This window comes from Aquarana catesbeiana, linkage group LG01, assembly GCF_042186555.1.
Source record: "Aquarana catesbeiana isolate 2022-GZ linkage group LG01, ASM4218655v1, whole genome shotgun sequence".
Lineage (NCBI taxonomy): Eukaryota > Metazoa > Chordata > Amphibia > Anura > Ranidae > Aquarana > Aquarana catesbeiana.
Genome location: NC_133324.1, coordinates 742,643,106 through 742,664,923, shown reverse-complemented (window position 1 = coordinate 742,664,923; position 21,818 = coordinate 742,643,106). Strand labels below are relative to the sequence as shown.

The 21,818-nt window shown below is 44.8% G+C and overlaps 1 protein-coding gene across 4 annotated transcripts in view; it reads right to left on the bottom strand.

Moving 5' to 3' along the window:
- Positions 1–21,818, bottom strand: part of TRIM2 (tripartite motif containing 2) — a 219,081-nt gene that overhangs the window by 122,018 nt on the left and 75,245 nt on the right. The window contains exon 1 of one of the 4 annotated variants that reach the window (XM_073605288.1): positions 2,948–3,176. The exons of the other annotated variants lie outside the window; for them this stretch is intronic. The gene's annotated coding sequence lies outside the window, so the exon portion shown is untranslated. Of the gene's footprint in view, positions 1–2,947; positions 3,177–21,818 lie in introns of those variants that run through there. 4 annotated transcript variants of the gene reach the window in all.

The window sequence follows — 21,818 nt, the reverse complement described above, 5'->3', positions numbered from 1 at the left end:
GGGATCTAAGAGTCATTAGATCCCCATTGTTATTTGTGTTAATTAACTCTGCTAATGTGTGAAGAAGAGTCTATGTTGATTGTGATAATGTTGATTGGATTTTCTGAACTACAAGACGGCCAGTCTGGACTAACGGTCATGTCTGAGTCATTTAGGCTGTCTAAAGGGATTAATTAGCTCATGTTAATTAGGTTACAGCTGTATTGTTAGAGTAATATGAGCAGGAGGTCTGCACTTCCACTTTGAGTGTATAAAAGCCTGTATTTTGGCAAATAAAGAGATTCCTGGTTGAACTTACATACAGCCTGCCTGGTGTTTGTTCTGAGCTACCACAACTGGGTTAGAACGGCACAGAGCTGTAGTTCTAATCCCGGAGCATTGGATGACCGAAACATCAGACGTTGCAATCTGATTCAATAGCTGCAAAGGAGTGTCGGGAGAGTGGAATCGAGCGAGCAAGGGGCTTGTTACATTTTAAAGGGGGCACTCATGCGGGCTTGCTCCTGAGCCACCTTTTCTGCATCCATTGACATAGACAGGGCGGCTTGGCCGAGCGCCAGTTCATTGACAGCAGCAGGAGCCAATGTGCAGTGAGGAGGGACAGAGATGGGAAAGCCGTTGCTCTCATGCACATCGCTGGAACGGGAAAGTATAACAGGGGTGAGGGGGGACACGTGCAGCTTAAAGTTTATTTTATCTTAATGAATTCTAGTATGCATTAAGGTAAAAAAACTTCTAAGGCTTCACAACCACTTTAACTCCTTCCCGCCGACCGTACGCACATATGTGGCCTCGGGTTTAAGGGGTTATACCGGGATGATGCATGCATCATCCTGGTATTGTTATTTTTAGAGCGGGCGGTCGGCTCTTTAGGGATAACAACCGATGCAGATAAAAGCTGCTCGGCTGTTATACCGGAGGAGCAAGGGACGTCCCCCCCTTTCCTGCCACCTTCCGCCGCTGTTCCCGGGCCTGCCATCCCACCGGGAGACCCAATGCGCTTCGGCCGGCTAGAGTGAGACTGGAAGGAAGCCGGAAATGGCTTCATTCCAGTCTTCTTCCTCTAAACACGGAAGCAATGTCACAACGTCACTTCTGGTTTACTCGGCTGCCAATGGCGCCATTAAAAAAAAAAAAAAAAAAAAAGAAGAAGAAGGACAGTACTCAGAATCGCCGTTTTTGGTGATCTGAATACTTTGAAGTGCAAAAGGAGGGATTTGGGGTCTTTTAGACCCCCGATCCCTCCATAAAGAGTACCTGTCACCACCTATTACTGTCACAAGGGATGTTTACATTCCTTGTGATAGCAATAAAAGTGATCAGATTTTTCTTATTTCAAAATTGACAATGTAAAATATAAATAAAATAATAAAAAAAAAAAAAAAAAAAAAAAAAAAAAAAAAACCCTTTTTAAAAGCACCATCGTCCCCGCGCGCAGCAAAGTAAAATGCAAGTCACGCCCGCATATGTAAACGGTGTTCGAATCACACGTGAGGTATCGCTGCGATCAGAGTGAGAGTAATAATTCCAGCACTAGACCTCCTCTGTAACTCTAACCTGGTAACCGTTTTTTTTCTTTTTTTTTTTTTTAAAGCGCCACCTATGCAGATTTTTAGGTACTGTAGTTTGTCACCATTCCACGAGTGTGCACACATTTGAAAGCATGACATGTTAGGTATCTATTTACTCAGCGTAACATCATCTTTCATATTATACAAAAAAAAAAAAAAAAATGGGCTAACTTTACCGTTTTTTTTTTTTTTTTTTTTAATTCATGAAAGTGTCTTTTTTCCTAAAAAATAGCGCTTGAAAGACCACTGCACAAATACAGTGCAACATAAATTTGCAAAATTGCAACGATCACCATTTTATTCTCTAGATCCTCTGCTAAAACAAAATAATTATTGTATGCATGTACAATATATATATATATTTTTTTTTTGGGGGGGGGTAGGGGTTCTAAGTAATTTTCCAGCAAAAAATACGGATTTTAACTTGTGAGCGACAAAATGTCAGAAATAGGCTTAAACATGAAAGGGTTAAGTAGAGGGGGGGTCAAAAATGCTCAGCTGAGCCCCAACCACAAATCTATAGGAAGCCTAAAAAAGTTAGTATGCGTTTAATGTAATGGTTTCAGGAAATGGGTAAATCAATTGATTTAGTTCAGCTTTAAAAAGTGTAAGTTCAACTTTTCAGAATATATATATATATATATATATATATATTTATTATATTATATTATATAAAAATATAAAGAAAGCGCCCCACCTCTTCGTGCTTACCTACGTGACTAATGTCAGATGTCAGTACCCAAGTAGCGGTCCAGGGATTTCAAATATCTGCTCCTCTCCTCCTTCATTCTGCAGTGCTTCTAGGACAGATCAGAACAATTCTGATTGGTGAATGCCATCACCTGGAAGCACTGGAGGGAGAAGAGCAGGGATTTTAAACCCCTGGACCATTACACTGATACTGAGAGCTCATCACCCACGGAGGCAAGTACAGTGGGATCGAGATGGTGAGGGTGTACGGTGTTAGTTCACCTTTTTCTGAAAAGATGAACTATCCCTTTAAAAAAGTCCAGCAGTACAGTGCTCCTTTCACTTCCTGAACCTGATTTCCATGCCCGTCATATCCTTACTTCAGCTGAATGTCCTGCCGCCCCCCACAGCTGCCTCAGGAAACATTACTGTGCTTTTATCTCAGCATTAAACGCAAAGCTGCTTTACCACCCCATATAGATCATTATGAATACAATACTACAAGGTACAACAAAAAAACATACATTGCTATATATCACACCATGTGCTGAAACTTGTCTCTAAATATTGTAAACAAACATTCATTCCTGGGTGTACCACCCAAATATGCCATGAAGGCTCACTATCCACCCATGAGTCATTATTTCAGAACCCGGCCCCTGCATGAAACAAAAAGCATTCCTTACCACGGAGCACAGCAATGGGGTGTCTGCGGCTGTCCCCTGACAGGATCTTGTTTACATGTGTGCACATACACCGGGGCTCGTCCTGTTTATCCCTGTCCAGATTTGTCATCGGTGATCCAGCACACTCCAGTGACACGGGAGGCTGAGCGAATGCATAACACTCACATTATTAAAAATAGACGACACTTTCCCTCCCAGATTGCCTCTCAGTTTTTAACTTCTTCTGCTTCAGTTTCCCAGGGAAAAACAGAAAGCCGAGGGACGTGATTTTCTTGGCTTGTTAGTGCAGTATGAAGTCATATGTTTTCTCGTGTAATGTATCTCATTCTTTCATTCCTGGTACAATGGAATGGTTAAACTTAAAACATGTGTGACAGCTCTGTACAGGAGGCATAGATGTCAGCTCATGTGAGAGCAAGTCTTACCAAGGACTAGAGAATGTGTGTGTAACCTAATTGTTAACATGGGGAATTAGGATTGACAAAAAAAAAAAAAAAAAGGAAGAAGGTACAAAACTAAAAATTTAATACAAACAAAAAGTCCTGTGCTACTACACATGCAATGATTTGTAGTAGAGCTCAGGGGTACTTGATCCAGTGTCGCTCATCTGACTAAGGTAATCCATAAAGATGATCTGCACAACCAGATGTTGCTCTAGAATCTTGTTTTCACTCAGAAAACCACAGTGTGCAAACGCAGATACAGTCATTTGATGAGTTTCAGCCTATAAGGCCTCAATTATAAACGGTTATGATGGAGGACTTGTAGGATGAAATGCGTCGACTGACTATCTGCGTTTGCACACTTTGGTTTTCTGAACAAAAACAAGGTTTTAGAGCAACATCTGGTTGTGTGGATCATCTTTATGGACAAAACTAAATTTAAGGAGGACAGAACATTAGTGATGTATTGTAGCACTCCATTACTACAGTACCAGAGATTACCTAAAACTGACCTCATTTACTAATAATTCTGAGAAACAAACTATGGACAAGGATACCAGTGAACTGTCTATGTCAAAGAAACAAGCCTCCTACCCCTATTTTTTTCTTTTTACGCTCCTCTTACTTCACTATGGACTGTCCCCAACGCACATAGTCATCTGCCCATTGTCCGGCTGGCCCAAAATACAAAGATACATGGTAGGATTTTAAATACCCCTTCAATGAACAAATACATACAAATCTTTATTTTATCCAATAAAAAAGCATACATCATTTGTGCATGAACATGGATACAACCAATCATCATCCACTAGAAGAGGTGTGGGATATGGGACATGGTAGTCTTCTGAGATTAGGATGTATAGAGCGACGTGTTTCGTGTAAAAATCCGCTTCCTCAGGACCTCCAATCTCATGTACCAGTACAACTGGACAGTGAAATTACTCTTTTAAAGAACTGTATCACTCAAAATATGATTTGGTTCAAAATATCCATTACAAACATGGTAAGATGGTAATGGGGATTGGTGTGAGTGAAGTCTCGCCAGCCCGTGAGAGAACTACCAACCAAGAGGTGTAAAACTGAAAGGAGGAAGGGGTAACGACGTGTTACATGGGTAGTTCAATTTTCATGCTCAAATGTCATTCCATACAAGGAATTAAAGGGAGTTGCCAATCACTTGATGTAACATTTAGTCTGTTATATAGAGTAATCCAGCATAATGGGGTCCAAGCTGCCATCCGTTGTTCAGGTACTACAGCACAGGTCCCACTGTGCAATCTTCCCCATTGACATCAGGGGCCCGGCTGCCTCGTCTGGTTTGTTGCAGACCCCCCCCCCCCGATGACAAATGAGGTATAACAATTTAATTCTCGGAAGGCCCGCAATGGAGCGGTGAGTAACACATTTATTCGCACTTGAGCGTGTTCTGAGATATTCTAACTTGCACTAGCCTGGGTCACAGACCAGTTGGTCTCAGTCTTTATGGAGTAGTAGAAGAAATAACACACGTGTGCATTTTGCGTGAAAATTGGCAAAAGTGCAAGTAAAATTTCAGCTCTGTTGTTACAAACAGGCTTATGGTGAACATTCCATGAAGAAATCAAGGGTTTATGAAAGGCATAGGTGGTTTAACCATTTGCCTGCTGTCCATTTTTACCCCCTTCCTGCCCAGGCCAGTTTTCAGCTTACAGTGCTGTCACACTTTGAATGACAATTGCGCGGTCATGCTACACTGTACCCATATAAAAAAAATTGCATTTTTCACACAAATAGAGCTTTCTTTTGGTGGCATTTAATCACCGTTTTTTTTTTTTTTTTTTTCTTAAATAAAAAAAAAGGACGGGGGTAAAAAAAAAAAAAAAATGTCAGGGTCATCGTAAAATTCTGTAAAAAAACAAAAACAAACCCACACTATTTTTCGTATTGCGGAAGATCGCTCTCATTTAGGTGTGAAGGTCCACTTTACCCCAATCAGTTCACTACAGCTGTGTGGTTCTGCTCTTTTACTATCCAGGCACAGACTGAGGTGGTCCTTGACCAAGCTGTATGGTCTTAACTGTAGCAGAGAACAGTAAGCTTGGGGACCTGGCTGTGCTGTCTGGATACTGGCTGAACAGAATTACACATTTTGAAGATAAGATTGTTCCCGCCTTGATATTTCAACTGTGAACTCAGCTGACTGGCAACACTTGTATTTATGTTTTATTAAACCCAGTGCAGCATGATCCAGCAGGCATCTCACACCACTTTTGGACAGATATGCAGCCTCTTGTTACAGGTTTTTTTTCAAATCAACACGCATCTGGTGCTTCGAGAAATGGTGGAGCTAGGGGCTCCTACAGAATGGTGGAGACCCCGTAACTGTACATGACTAGGCTGAAGGACATTAAAGAGGAACTGCAGTCTGCTCACATAATTTGTAATAAAAATATCTTTGCCATTCTGAAGCTTCCCTCCAACCAGTTTGCATATTATTTTAAATAAACTGTGATTCTGTACTTGCCAAATATGCTGCAGAAAGCTTTCTCCACTGAGTCTGGCTGCATCCATATTAACTGTGGGTAATTGAAGCTTCTGCCTGTTCAGTTCCTGGATTTACACAGACACACAGAGGCACACCTCCAGCTCTGCAGCTCTCACTGGCCCTCTTATGACTCATCCCCCCTCCCTTCCTGGCAAACTCTCATGAGAGTGAGAGAGCGAGAGCTGTGCATGGATGTCATAAGCCTAGGCCTTTTACCAGACAAAAAACAGGAAGTGGGCTGTATGAGGTATTTACTGGCAGAAAAAAAATGTTTTACCATCCAAAGTTAAAACAACGAAGGCATGAGCTTTAATAGATGTAAAGTTGAAAACCTTAGTTAGACTTAACAGTATTTCTACGAGTCTTTCAGGATAGCACTTGGAGAGAGCGCAGCTTCACCCACTTCCCACGAAACACTTCAGTCATTTATTTAAAGCCTGGACACTTCCACCATGGCCTCAGTCGTTATCGAGCACCTCCAGCCATGCTGAAATTATATAAGCAGAACATAGAAAAAACACCATATTAACATTCATAAACAAGGAAGGGTCATCGGCGCTGTCCTGAAAGACTCGTAGAAATACCATAACCAGTAAGTCTAACTAAGGTTTTCTCACCTCATCTTTCAGAACAGCACCTGGAGATAAGCGAGTACTTACTCTTAGGATGGGACCACCACCTGCAGGACCTTCCTGCCAAACAATTGCTCTGCTGCTGAGAGCAGGTCCATCCTATAGTGATGAGTGAAGGTGGAAAAACTCATCTATGTGGCCACTTCCAGTTGAGCTTTTAGAACCCCCCCATAACCCTTACGCGCCCCCGAATACAAAACAAACAGAGAATTGGACTTTCTAAACTCTTGTTACCTCTAGATTGCGTGAACACAAGCGGAAGGTCCAGTGCCGAGCCAGTGTGTCCAGACCCGCCGCTTGGTCCTGCCTGTTCATCTGGGTTTGGGCTGCCCTTCAGGTGCACTGCTGTTAAGGATGCCAAGTTGTCTTCCGCCCAAGTCAACATCTCTAGGGCCAAGTTTAGAAGACCCTTTTGCTTCTTGCGCCTCCTTGTTTTGAGATGCAAGTCATTTCTGTGATGTTGTCTGATAACACTTGGATGTGTTGGCCCCCGATTATCTGTTTGAAGGCCCACAGACCCAAGAAAATTGCCCTTAGTTTCCTTCGGTTGGAGGAACTCCTGGATTCCTCTACTGTCCAGGACCTCTGGGCCATCTGACTTTCTAGATGTACACCCCACCCCCAGGAACTCGCATCTGTGGTTCAGAACAAGCCCTTGTTCAAATTTGTTTGCATCCTCCACCACCATAACTTCCTTCTTACTGAAGATGGGATTTTGATCTGCTTCTCCAAAGACTTTCCGTAGACCCAATTCTGTAGAATCGCCTGTTGAAAGCCTCTCGAATGGAGGCGGGCCCACTGAACAGCTGGGATTCAGGCTGTGAGAAGTCCCAGCGCGGACATGGCTGCCCGAACTTAAACAGATACATTTGTCTGTACTCTTTTCACTGCGGCCTGCACCTTTATAATTTTTTCCCTCTGGGTGAAAAATGAGAAGGAATGAGGTTTGATTTTTTCTTGTTCAGAAGCCATCCCAAATTTTTCAAATGGTTCAGTGCCTTTTCCAAATCCCTGTACAATAGGTCTTTTGAGCTGGCAAACAGGAGGTCACCCAGATAAGGCACTACTGAGACCCCCTCCAACCTGAGCCGTGCCAACGCTTCCGCCATAATCTTTGTGAAGATCCTTGGGGAAGAGGAGAGACCGAACGGGAGAGCCTTGGACTGAAAGTACGATACCACTCCCCCTGCTCTGATTGCCAGTCGTAGATATCTCTGACATTGGTGTTATGGGAACATGTAAGTACGCGTCCCTGAGATCTATGGAGGCTAGGAAGCACCTCGCGGGAAAAAGCTTCCTCACAGAATAAACCGTGTCCATACGAATTTTTTTGTATCGAATGGACTTGTTTAAGATCTTTAAGTTTAGTATTAATCTGAACTTTCCCGACGGCTTCTTTACTAGAAAGACATGTGAATAATACCCAAGTCCTTCCTCTTCCCGAGGCACTGGGTGATTACTTTCTGTTGAAGACATTCCTGCAAGAGTGATGTCATTGCCAAAGATTTTTCTTGACCTTTGGGGAGCTGTGTCACATAGAATCGAGATGGCGGATTTTCCGAGAACTCCAGTGCGTAGCCCTCAGAGATTATTTTGAGGACAAAAGCACTGGATGTCGGCCCCTTCCACTGTGGGAAAAAAGACTGCAGTCTTCCTCCCACAGTCGGGAGACAGTCACTGGGTCTTTGTGGGGTGTGCTTGGGGGGGGGGGGATGAAACATCCCAGTCCTCCCTCGACCCCTCTGGGACCTCCAAAATCTCTTCTTTCCCGTTTCCTTTGAGTCCCGGATCTGGTGAAAAGTACAAAATTTTTTTTTAGGTTGCGGTGCAACTTTCTTTTTGGCTGGAAAGGCTTTTTTCTTATCTGCTGTTCTGACCAGAACCATGTCAAGGCCTGGACCAAACACCAGATCGCCCTCAAAAAGGTAAGCCACACAGCTTTGACTTAGAGGCTGAAGCACCTGACCAGGTCTTTACCCACAGAGCTCTTCTAGCTGAATTAATCAAAGCCGAAGATCTTGCTGTCATCCTTACTGACTCCGCCAAGGCACCTGCCGCGTAACCTACTGCCTTCTGTAGGACTGGCAGAATCTCCAGCAGATATTTGCACAAGGTTCCTGCCTCAATACGGCCCTTTAGCTGCTCTAACCAGTGTTCCAAATTCCTGGCTACTACCGTTGACGCCATTGCTGGTTTGAGATTGACTATTGTAGAATCCCAAGCCTTTTTTAACAAAGGTTCAGCCCTCTTGTCCACAGTCTCTTTCAAGACCCCCATGTCCTCGAAGGCTAAAGTGGCGTTCCGCGATACCTGCAAGAAAGCTGCGTCAAGCTTAAGTCTCTTATTCCAAACTTGCACGCCATCTTCATCAAAACGAAAACGCCTTTTAAGTAACCTGGAAAAAAAGGGGCCACTCTCTGGGTCTTCCCACTCCCTTTTTATAGCCTCTGTCAACACTTTGTGCACCGGGAACACACGACGTTTGACCTCATCCATACCCTGATACATTTTGTAAATCTTATCCTCCTTGATATTGAGGGTAGTATGTATGGTCTTCAAATAGGTCATCCACCTCTTCCAAGGACAACCTATAACGGGAGGAAGAGACTTCTTTTTCTTCGCCATTCCCCTCATCTGACCCTGAAGACATACTTCTCTCCTCCTCCGACTCACTAACCACTCCGAGTACCAGAGGAGGTGTGGGGGCTGGATGTAGAATCATCCACTGATTGTGCCACCGGACGTTTATCCAGATAGGAGCGGAAGGACTGGAAAGTGTCTTCCAACTCCTTCCGGAATGAAGTGAGCATCTCACTAGGTTGGGCAGAGGGTGCTTTAGCAGAAGTCTCCTCTCTGACCAAATCTGCTATGCAGGACCTGCACAAAGGTTTGGTCCAAGAATCCCTAAGGGAAGCCTTACATGAGGCACAACGCTTCTTGGTGGTAGGGTAAACGTGTTTTGCCTTTTCCTTAGTCTTTGCCTGAAAAAACACCAAGCAGACAAAATTTAGATATCCTCCCCAGCAGACCCATAAACAGTCAATGATACAATATACCCCACAACATCACTGCTGTAAATCACACTTCCCCAGAGAAGTTACCTGAGGAATGTGATACAGGCTCCCACCCCCCCCCCCCACTTCCCCATCAGGGGAGGAAGGGAGGGAGAAAAAAAAAAAAAAAAAAAAAACATAGCCCTGGTGTAGTTAACAGAGGCCACTGCCCCTCCTACCTGGGTCTGGCTGGTGGCTGTGGCTCCTGCTCCCACCACCGCTGCCGGTTCCTCTGGCTCCATCTCTCCCAGGGTTCCAGAAGACATCCGGCAGTCTTTTTATTTTTACCAGGACCAGAAAATTCCACCCACCGAGGCAGCCTCCCCTTCCTGCGTTCCAGCGACAGAACCGGAAGCCGCCGGCGCCGGAAGTCCTGCCCCGTCCAGCAGTGAAGTCATCCACCACTCGGGACCCGGAAGAGAGCGTACGCCGGAAGTCAGAGACGCCGCACTGCCTAGTGCGGACCCCGCACTCCGCCCGCCCCCCCCCCCCCCGCGGTCTATCCGCGCGGGACCCTCCACCGACCTCTGCCCTCGCCGGGCTCAAAAAGGGGGAAAGCCACCGGAACACCCCCTACCCGTTTGGGAGGGGGGGTGTTGGGCTGGCCAGCAGACAGAAATTAAAACAGCATCAGGTATGCCCTAACCCTTCTCCACCTGGAGAGAGCGCAGCACACCCCTGGTCCCCTGCAGCGCTTGCACCATGGCTGGAGGAAACACTACAACTGAGGCCATGGTGGAAGTGTCTGGGCTTTAAAGAAATGACTGCAGTGTTTCCTGGGAGGTGGGTGGAGCTGAGCTTTCTCTTGGTGCTGTCCTGAAAGACGAGGTGAGGAAAAAAAATAAAAAATACTGAACTTCCGCTTCAACTCAATTCAGGAAAGCAGCTTTAAGTACATATACTCCAAATCTAGCTCGTTTTCTGACCTTGCTAACAGGTTCTATATAAGAACACATTCCAACGTAGTTTCCTGGGGCTTTAAACAAGTTCTGCAGCATGCTTCTGTATCTGGTATGTAATGTAGATTGCTATGAAAACAGCCACGTGTAAAAACAAAAATGTTAAATCAGCATATATATTCATCAATGAAACATGAGTGGCATGCTTACTGCTGTATTTATAAAAAGAAGTATATAATACACTCTAATAAACAGGCCAACGTAACTCCTATTAGAATAATGTATTTGACTGACAGGTACATACATTCTTGTCATTGTTACATGGGGAGATCAGCATCTCTAGGGTGCAGAATGCCATAGCAATGATAGCTACTGATATATCACACTCACATTAATTGACTTAACAGTTCATTTTTCACAATTTAATTCCACATCTATTGAAATCCAAACCACTGGAATAACTCTCAAGTTTTGGTTGGTATTACAAGCCTACAATGATTGAAAGTACAGTAATTCTTGAACTCATTACCCCAAAATGACATTAAAATGTCAGATGGGCATTATACTCTTACAAGACAATCTCTTCTCTAAGGCCAAGTTCATACATGTATAGCTTCTGAAGAGCGATCCAATATGGCGCAATCGTGACACAGTCCTATTAACTTGAATGGGCGAGTTTCACAGGCAGCATCAGTCTATCAACTTGGTACGCAGCATTTGAATTGCATTGTAGCTTTTAGGTGGGCAGTTGGAGAGTGGTAAAACCACAGCTCAACCACCTGTTTTTTACCACCCTCTGGCTGACTACGTGAAAGATGTCCTACTGCCGATTGAAACCAATAGACTTTCCTCTCTACATCAGTAATTGGCAGCCAGAGGTCGTATGATCTCACCAGCCTAGGCATAAGAATAACAGGTTTTTTTTTTTGTTTTTTTTACTCAAAATAATAATGTGGATAATAATAATTATGTAAAGCCGACTTGCATCTGAATGATTAGTGTGAATTTAATGAAAGGCAATACAGTGTTTCACCAAACGTAATGCAGTCCTACACTCCACAGCTTTTTCCAATTATACAGCCGATTTTTAATTACTTCCGATGCAACCGCATATCACAGGAAAATTACTAAGCTCCATGCCAGGAAAGTCTGGAGTCAGTCCACAGTAAATGATCTCTATTTTTCCGGTTTCTCTTTGACTCAGATATCTGACAGGTAAATAAAATTTAAATTTAAGTTTCCCCTAGAAATGAATTTGCTACCTAGAGTCTATAAATGTAATGTTCACATTTCTGCATGCAAGTACCGTATTTATCGGCATATAACACGCACAGGTGTATAACACGCACCTTCATTTGAGGAGGGAAGTTTCAGGAAAAAAATTTTAAATAAAGAACTTTAAAGCAAAATAAGCGTCAGTGTCCATCAACGCAGCCTCACCATTGCCCATCTGCAGCCTCACTATTGTCCATCAATGCAGCTTGATCAATGTCCATCTGCAGCCTTACAACGGCCCATCAATGCAGCTTGAACAATGCACATTTGCAGCCTCACAATTGCCCATCATTGCAGCTTGATCAATGCCCATATGCAGCCTCACCATTGCCACGAATGCAGCCTGATCAGTGCCCATCTGCAGCCTCACCTCAGATTACCTCAGAGAGGACAGGGAGGGGAGCAGGACGAGCGCCGTCAGATTACATACAGTGAGAATCTCCTGTTTACTCAACAGCCTCTTTAATACAAAGTTCTTAGACAGAACATTGGTCCAATGCCGGCCCAGGAGATGGGACTTCCTATTACAGAGCCTGCTGAGTAAACAGGAAATTCTCACTGTATGTAATCTGACGGCGCTCGTCCTGCTCCCCTCCCTGTTCCCTCCTAGGCAGCCCAAATTGCAGTATCGGTGTATAACACGCACACACTATTTGCACCCGATTTTCAGGGTGAAAAAGTGCGTGTTATATGCCAGTAAATACAGTATGTATTAAATTAAACCTGGAAAATGGAAGCCCTCCATACTTATCCCTGAGTGCTGTCCGGCAGGGTTGTCCCAAGGGTCCCCTGCCGAGCACCTACCAAGAGGCTCTGGGATAGCACTAGTCTGGAATGCTTGCCTTTGGCAACTCTCACAAGGATTTCTGAGACACTAAATAGATTTTCAATGCTAATCAGTCCTCACATGCTCTGAAGTCTGGATTTATCGCTTGGAGAAAGGTGACAAGCATTTCTGAATACTGGTGGCCCTGGAGTGTCTTGAAAGGTTTGGTAACACAACTGACTGGTGACACATCTAAGTGAGATGGTCCTGCCTTTCACAGAATGTAGAACAAAAAATGTTTTTGTATAGTTTTGAATACAGTAGTCAAAAAATAGATCAGTTTATTTTTTCCCTTCTGTGTACCATTGGTGAACTCTCTATTAATTTCCTGTTCCAGACACACAACAGGCAGTTAGAGAAAATATCCCCAACCAGTCTGTTAGGTTTTTTTTGCTTAATCAGTGCCGCCAACTGTAGCCGGCAACACCAATCCTTTTATTCTGATGATGGAGAAGTTTCCCTGCTGTCAGAATACAATATCTCTGAGGATTCCCCTATCAGCACAGAGTGTGTTCATGTGGGAATCAAATCATTTATTCAAAGTGCATCATCTATGGCCTGTAGTTTTTTCTCATTTTTTTCTCAATGAAAATGGTTACAAATATAAAATAGGGTGAATCTACCCAGTGGGGACACAGACAGTATTTAAAAAAAAAAAAAAAAAAAAAGACAACTTGGACCAAGGGGGTGTCCAACCTGCGGCCGCACACGGCCCAAGGCAGCTAAGAATGCGGCCGAAGAAAAAAATTTGGCAATGTCTCTTTAGTGGACCTTTCATCCAGGTACAACCCCTTCAAGCCAAGGCCGCATATTTGCGTACAGTCAGCGTGAAAGGTTTAAAATGTACGCGGGCCGGGTGCACGTGAATTCATCACGTGCACTGACAGGCCAGACATTTAGCGGTGGTAGGTTGCCAACCCCTGCCTTAATGCATTCCTTGCATTAAGGTAAAATATGTTTTGGCATCAGCTTCCCCCCACACCCCCTTTTACTTATCTGAGACCTCATTCAATCCAGCACTGTGCATATTTGCAGTTCTTCTCTAACCTTACTTCCAGGTCTCACTGGCTTTGCTGGGGCACTGGGAACCATTGGCTCCTGGTGCTGTCAATCAAAGCCAGTGTGGAGGGAGTGGGGGGTAGGGCTGAGTTCCGCTGTCTGTGTCAATTAACGCACCAGCAGGGCTCAGGGGAGCATATGCACACACACGAGTGCCCCCATGGGAAGTTGCTTCCTATGGGGGCACTGCACAGAGAGGAGGGGGCCAGGAGCACCAAGGGTGGGGGTCCCGAGAGAAGGAGGGTGTTAGAGCAGGTAAGTATAGACATGTTAGTTATTTATTTTTAATTTTACCTTTACAAATCACTTTAACTCAATCAATTTAAATACCCTACACTGCATGCTTATTTAAAAAAAAAAGGGGGGGGGGCAGAAAATAGCTGGTGCTGTTACCAATTCAAACAAGTACTCAGAAAGTCATTATTCTGAAGGTAAAAACATACTGTGGTCAGACCATCTAACCTAGCTTTGGTTTAGGGACCAACCCAGTAGTTATAAGCAAACACAGAACTGAATGTTTGGTGCTCATATGCATAGAAAGACATCTTCCATGCAGCCTTCTGGATAATACACTGGACATAATTGTTCCTACAATAATCTTTTGTGTTCAAATAAACTACAGTATACCATTAATTAGTGGTGTAACAAACTTCAGAAATACAATATAAACACCCTCATACGGCTTACAGTCTTCCAGTTCGGAGTTCAAACTGACCAACAGCTGGACATTTACTGGGTTTCACACAACATATTTATATTGTAATAACCGAGGAGGTTGAAAGAGCACCGTGGACTCATTGACTTTTTCAGCTAATAGCTCCAAATAGACTGCCCAGTCAGATGAATTGAGCTACTCATGAGAAATTCCCTGGAGTGATGCTGAACTTCTTCCATCTGAATAGAAGTGCATGGATTAGTAACCTGGGTCTTTGTGCGTGAAAAGAATGGTACAGGGGCCGATTTCTCATTGTATCCTCCAGTGAGCACAAGGGTATCAAAAGTTCACACGGAGTAATATATGCAAGCTCTTGAAATAAAGGCATGCCAAGTTTTACATTTTTCCACAAGCATATATAGAGGACTTTTGCATTGTGTAGCATTTCAGCTGCTATGAATGGTAATCTACAGGTCCCAAGGCAGCCATATAGCTACAGGTAATACAACATATACACCTGTAGGCAGGTCACCTATGGTTTATTGATTAGACGGCGGAGTCCCACTCTGTGATTGCTGCAGAGATGAGAGGAGGACTGCTGCGCCTTTCAGTTCATCGGTAGGCATCAGGAGTCCGGAGATCCACCAATCGTTAACTACTACCTTGTATAGGTATGCCTGGGCAGCCTAATAGAGATAGTTAGGGATGTTCTATTGCTAATGTTCATGTTGAACTGTATCATCAAGATATTTCAAGTAAAAGTTGCATCAACTGTTCTGAGCCTGGTCTGAAGTCATTTAAAGGGGTGCATGACGGTTCCTGACATACGAAAGAACTAGGGTCAGTAAAGCACATGTGGGGTATGAAGCAAAGCCACTACAAAAGGTCTACTCCGCAAGATAAGCAGGAGGAGTAATGCAGTTGCTATGGGTATTCAACTAGTACACGGTATTTTATAGCCAGTCGTGATACGTGGTACCTGGGGTAGGTGACAGGTCCTCCGGTACTCGGGGGGGGGGGGGGGAATCGGTGATCTGGCTCCCTCTCTAGCTGTAGGTTTCCCAAAGCAGCTGGTACTGGTCCCACGTTACAGAGACCTATAGCCTGGCCACATGGTATGGGAAGGAAGGAAGGAAGGATTTAATAAGTACACCCATGAGGTACACGCTAAATGCAAGGCGGGACCCCATTCTGTTACTGGGAGTGAGATAGCAGAGGTAATCTGGACTGATGGAGCGGGCACAGGTTCAACAGTGTCCTTACAAATTGCATCATACATTATGCAATATGTGTAGTGAGAAGGGAAAGTATTTTTCAGAGGAACTCCATACTTTTATTACTGCACACATTGACACAGTTCATCTCTAAGTCGGAGAACTTTTTTAATGTTTTATTCTCACATGACCGTTGTCCCCGCCCAGTCATTGATGAGCGTGTACACGAGGAAAGGTCCCCCTGATGCAGGGCGAGTGGCCCTGCATATACACCCTGTGTTTTGCTGACATCCAGGCATTTATTCTTGGGTGCACACTGTCCTAAACATTAGTACCACTTGGTGCATCACCCAGCCAGCCTCATAGAACTTTATAGGCTGACAGCAGTGGGGCTTCGTGGTGCGCTACCATCTGCACAGAGTGCATGGGGCCTTAATGTTTTCCAAATGAGGTCAGCAGTTACAGTTTTTTGTGCATGTTTTCTTTAAAGTAGAACTGTGGCCAGGTTGAGTTTAATGCTGCCCCATCCGCGAAGGTTAGTGTTAATATGTTTCCCATTTCTTTATTGGCGGGCTCTTGGGTCCGACCCACTGATCCTATGATGTATACAGTAAAACCTTGGATTGAGAGCACAATTTGTTCCAGAAACATGCTTGTAATCCAAAGCACTTGTAGATCAAGGCGAATTTCCGCATAAGAAATAATGGAAACTCAAATGATTCGTTCCACAACCATTTATTCATAAGTCTTTCAGTTTAAAAGGCCATATAAAAAGATTATAGCAATGTGATAGGTTGTGCAACCATAAAATGTCCATTTACAAATGGCAGCCTCCACAAGGGGGATTAGAAGCAAACTCCAGATGGAGCTACAGAGTATAAAAGAGAAGAGAGGCTCCTCTAAGTGTAGCAACATGGTTACATTTAAAACAGGCACATCTAAGTATGCAGGCATCCAGGGTAAAGCTGTCCATATAGACCATCCCCCACACCGCTAGGCTCTAAGCGCTGTCAGTCTGCAATCATGACCGGGAAGATTACTCTGCAGTAGAGCGATTGATCCGCTCATGAAGCCCAGCGTGGAACGGACGAAGTCTATGACGGTGAGGAGGATGGTCTATGTGGACAACTTTACCCCGGATGCCTGCATACTTAGATGTGCCTGTTTTAATCATCAACCATATGAGTTGCTAAATGTTGTACCTTCATTAAATGTAACCATATTGCTACACTTAGAGGCACCTCCCTTCTCTTTTATACTCAGTTGTGACGTGATGCTACTTATACATTTTTAAATAAATTTGGACTTAATATACATCAAAACGCCCGAAGACACCAGATCTGAAGATCTGCCATAATGGACTTTATCCTGTGCAGGTATACTGGGGCAGCTACCAAGCCTAAACTAGGGATGTTAGGAAGAGACTGTGCACTTTGTTCTGTATGCTGCAAGTTTCCAGTAAAGTTTTTTGAAATCTTGTTCTTGCCTGGTTACTCAAGGGATATAACAGTGGCGGCTGGTGCTCAATATTTGGGGGGGCGGCAAACCAACGGCACAGATGGACGGGAAGGCGGTGATCTGAGGCTTCCTTACCTTAGGAGGCAGATAACGATCCTGCACAGGATGACACTCTGATCTCCCCTCCTCCTTCCTTCACTGTGCGAGCAGAGGAGTGCTGGATGTGGCTGCAGGTAAGCCATCCCTGGAGACCTCGCTCCGGGTCTGTTGCTTCTCCTCCCGGCCCAACAGGAAGTGGGTCCTGAGACCCCTGGCCAATCAGGTCTCAGGACCCACTTCCGATTGGCCAGGAGGAGAATCAGGAAGACAATCGTGAATAATACTTTGCCATTGTCACAACTGGGTGGGCTCGCCCTGAGCCCACCCCTTTTTGAAGCCTATTTAGAGCCTCAGGCTCAAATCATGTGCTTCAAAAAAATAAATAAATAAAAATAAAACCCCATTGGAATGCATGCGTTTGGCACCCTGCATGTAGGTTAGGGCTGGGCACATGCATCCCTATGGACGGGCCGCCACTGGGGTGTAATGCAAGGAACCAGAACACATAGTCTACAGCTCGGGTCAGTTAAACACATTGGGGTATGAAGACAACAGTACAAGAGTTAATGCGGTACAGCAAACAGCAAGTGGTTACCAATGGTAATGAATGTTTCACAAGCAGCCTGTCATAAGTGTGCACATGTGGCAGATGGGATAGCCTCTTGCAGGAAGAGTTGTTGTCGGCACTCTCTCTGTGAGCAGGTCCATCTCCACAACCGTCCTCAGCCTGTGCTCAGGTATGAAAGAGGAAGAGTTAAGTGAGTGCACACATGGAGCTCGCGCTAGGCGCACAGCAGGGCCCTATTCCATAACTGGGAGTGAGGAAGCAGAGATATGATAGACAGGTAGAGAGAGCATTGGTTCAGAGTATTCCTCCTAATTGCATCAGTGACCATGGTGGTGTATATTAGCAAGAGAGTTAACTAGAGTTCAGTCATCTGTTCAAGTAAATGTACCTCATGTGTAAGACAGTAACCCTGTTCAAGGTGCCTAGCAGAGCCCGAAAGAACCCACCCTGGGGTAGGCCTCCTATGTAACCGCCACACTTGGGGCCCAAGGAGGAGGGAAACATGGAGGTGTCACCCGCCTGCTCCTTACATGCCCTCTACTCAAACCAAGCCACGTGAGCAATGCTGTTAATTGGAGTTGTGTGCAGGAGAACATGTTGGACCTCTGGAGACCCAGCGGGTGCGTAGTATGGGAGAACGCCATTCTTCAACGTTCTGCCGCCATATTATATATGCAGCCTGACTGTATTACAGCAATAAATACAGAGGGTTTAATTAGGCTTTAAAACAGACCTCCAGGTTTACTGTGACTATTCCCTTTACTAACAGATGTGCCCACAGTGAGCGTTGTATAAACTGTATGTAGCATCAGTTGCATAGCATATACAGTGCTGTGTTCCGGCAGCAAGACGAGGACTTCCTGTCCCATTCCTGGAACAAAATTAAGTCCAGCTAAGCCATTCACAGAAAGCCTTGTCTTTTGTGAATGAATACAAGGCTTCCTCTGATTACCCGAGTTTAAGAGAGGAGGGTAGATGATGTTACAATCTGCAGCTCAGCAAATCAGAGGAAGGCTTGCATTCCCTCATGAAATACAAAGCTTCCTCTGAATGCCTGCTCAGCCCAACTCAATTTTGTTCTAAAAACAGGGCAAAAAGTCCGATGCCAGAACACAGCTCCGTATATTGTATGTAGCTGATGCTACGTAAAGTTTATACAGCACTCTCAGCGGGTACATCTGTTAGTGAAGAAAATAGTTTAGTTGGGCCAGCTTGGCCCAAATGAACTAGTTAAAGTCATAGTAAACCTGGAGTTAAAGTATAACTAAAAGGCAAAACTTTTTTTTAGTTTTGAATAAAGTGGAGAGGTATTAGAACTCTTGTCAGTTTTTATTGCTCTCTGTGCCCCCGCTAAGGACATTCACCCTCTCGATTTGTCCTGTTTACCATTATCATTGAAAGTAAAAGTAAAAGAAATTACCCAAGCTTTGGGTTGTCCCCAGAAATGTAATAGAGGGGAAACCTTCCAATGGGTGCATTAGTTCTGGTGTCCTGGGGGTCCCCAAGACATTTCCTTGATTTACAGGGATTTCCTCTCATTTTCCGTTTGTCTATGAGACAGGAAGTGAAGGGAAAATTTCGGCAATGGGACACAGATGGCGAAAAAAAAAAAAATTCACAAGGGTTATAACCCTCCCTTGTTGTACTGCGATAGGTTGGCACGACTGCGTGAACCGCCGTCATTGTACGTCGGCGGCTCTAAGAGCTATTGGAGGCGTACAACGCCGGAGCCAATATGCAGAGCCGGCGGCCACGCTGTATGCCGGCCACCTGCGATCGTTCCACAGAGAGCCAGAGCGGGGATCTGTCAATGTGAACAGACAGATCCCCCGTTCTGACAGGGGAGTAGAGAGAGATCTGCTGTTCCTAGTGATCAGGAACAGCAATCTCTCTCTACTCCCTGTCAGTCCACTCCCACCACAGTTAGAAACACCTCCCTAGGGAACACTTAACCCCTTGATCGACCCATAGTGTTAACCCCTTCCCTGCCAGTGACATTTATACAGTAAATCGGTGTTAAAAAAAAAAATAATAATAATAATAAAAGTGCCATAAATCTATTTCCTACTTTGTAGACACTATAACTTTTGCGCAAACCAATCAATATATGCTTATTGCGATTTTTTTTTACCAAAAATATGTAGAATACACATTGTTGGCCCAAACTGAAGAAATTTTTTTTTTACATTTTTTTTTTGGATATTTACTATAGCAAAAAGTTAAAAATTTTGTTTTTTTTTTTTTTTTCAAAATTGTCGGATTTTAAATTTTGTTTGTGTACAGTGCCGCATAATTGCCAGTTAAAGCTAAGCAGTGCCGTATCGCAAAAAATGGCCTGGTCATTAAGGAGGGGGGGGGGGGGCAAATCATTCCGGTCCTTAAGTGGTTAAATAGTAAAAAAAAAGAAAAGACAACCATGACAGTTATTTTTTTCCCAGCACATCCTGACCCCAATGGCCTCAATGAATTAGTATGTTTGACAATTTATGGCACTTCCTTTCCTTTTTATTATGCAAATATTCCACATGAGAACAGACAAATCTCTTCCAGACCCTCAGTTTGCAGATTATAAAATCGTAGCATCATTTTCACTAGACAATGAGGAAATAATTCTACCTGGGACTCCTTCCAGAATGATGTGTATTTCCCAGATAGAAAGGATGGAAGGACGGGGAAGGGGATAATTAACAGATGACCTTTGAATTAAGCCATCTCAGGGAAAATAAACGCTGACATTTATGTAACAAACAAATCATTAAAGAGAATGCAAGCAATGCTTCCAAGATGGGATCAAATGCCCTTAGAGAGAACAAACCACAGAGAGAGGAGAGAGAAAATGAATTTCGCCAATAGCCCGAACTGTGCCATTCATGCCCATTACACCCTGATTGGACACAGTGTAGCATTCATCCCACGTACACAGTACAACCCTGATTGGGCACAATGTAGCATTCATCCCAGGTACACCCTGATTGGGCACAGTGTAGCATTCATCCCAGGTACACCCTGATTGGGCACAGTGTAGCATTCATCCCAGGTACACCCTGATTGGGCACAGTGTAGCATTCATCCACAGTACACCCTGATTGGGCACAGTGTAGCATTCATCCACAGTACACCCTGATTGGGCACAGTGTAGCATTCATCCACAGTACACCCTGATTGGATGAATGTTACACTGTGCCCTAATGAACACACTGATTGGGCACAGTGTAGCGTTCATCCCCGGTACACCCTGATTGGGCACAGTGTAGCGTTCATCCCCGGTACACCCTGATTGGGCACAGTGTAGCGTTCATCCCCGGTACACCCTGATTGGGCACAGTGTAGCGTTCATCCCCGGTACACCCTGATTGGGCACAGTGTAGCGTTCATCCCCGGTACACCCTGATTGGGCACAGTGTAGCGTTCATCCCCGGTACACCCTGATTGGGCACAGTGTAGCGTTCATCCCCGGTACACCCTGATTGGGCACAGTGTAGCGTTCATCCCCGGTACACCCTGATTGGGCACAGTGTAGCGTTCATCCCCGGTACACCCTGATTGGGCACAGTGTAGCGTTCATCCCCGGTACACCCTGATTGGGCACAGTGTAGCGTTCATCCCCGGTACACCCTGATTGGGCACAGTGTAGCGTTCATCCCCGGTACACCCTGATTGGGCACAGTGTAGCGTTCATCCCCGGTACACCCTGATTGGGCACAGTGTAGCGTTCATCCCCGGTACACCCTGATTGGGCACAGTGTAGCGTTCATCCCCGGTACACCCCGATTGGGCACATTGTAGCGTTCATCCCCGGTACACCCTGATTGGGCACAGTGTAGCGTTCATCCCCGGTACACCCTGATTGGGCACAGTGTAGCGTTCATCCCCGGTACACCCTGATTGGGCACAGTGTAGCGTTCATCCCCAGTACACCCTGATTGGGCACAGTGTAGCATTCATCCCAGGTACACCCAGATTGGGCACAGTGTAGCATTCATCCCAGGTACACCCAGATTGGGCACAGTGTAACATTCATCCCAGGTACACCCTGATTGGGCACAGTGCAGAATTCATCCACAGTACACCCTGATTGGATGAGTGTTACACTGTGCCCAAAGAACACACTGATTGGGCACAGTGTAGCATTCATCCCCAGTACACCTTGACTGGGCACAGTG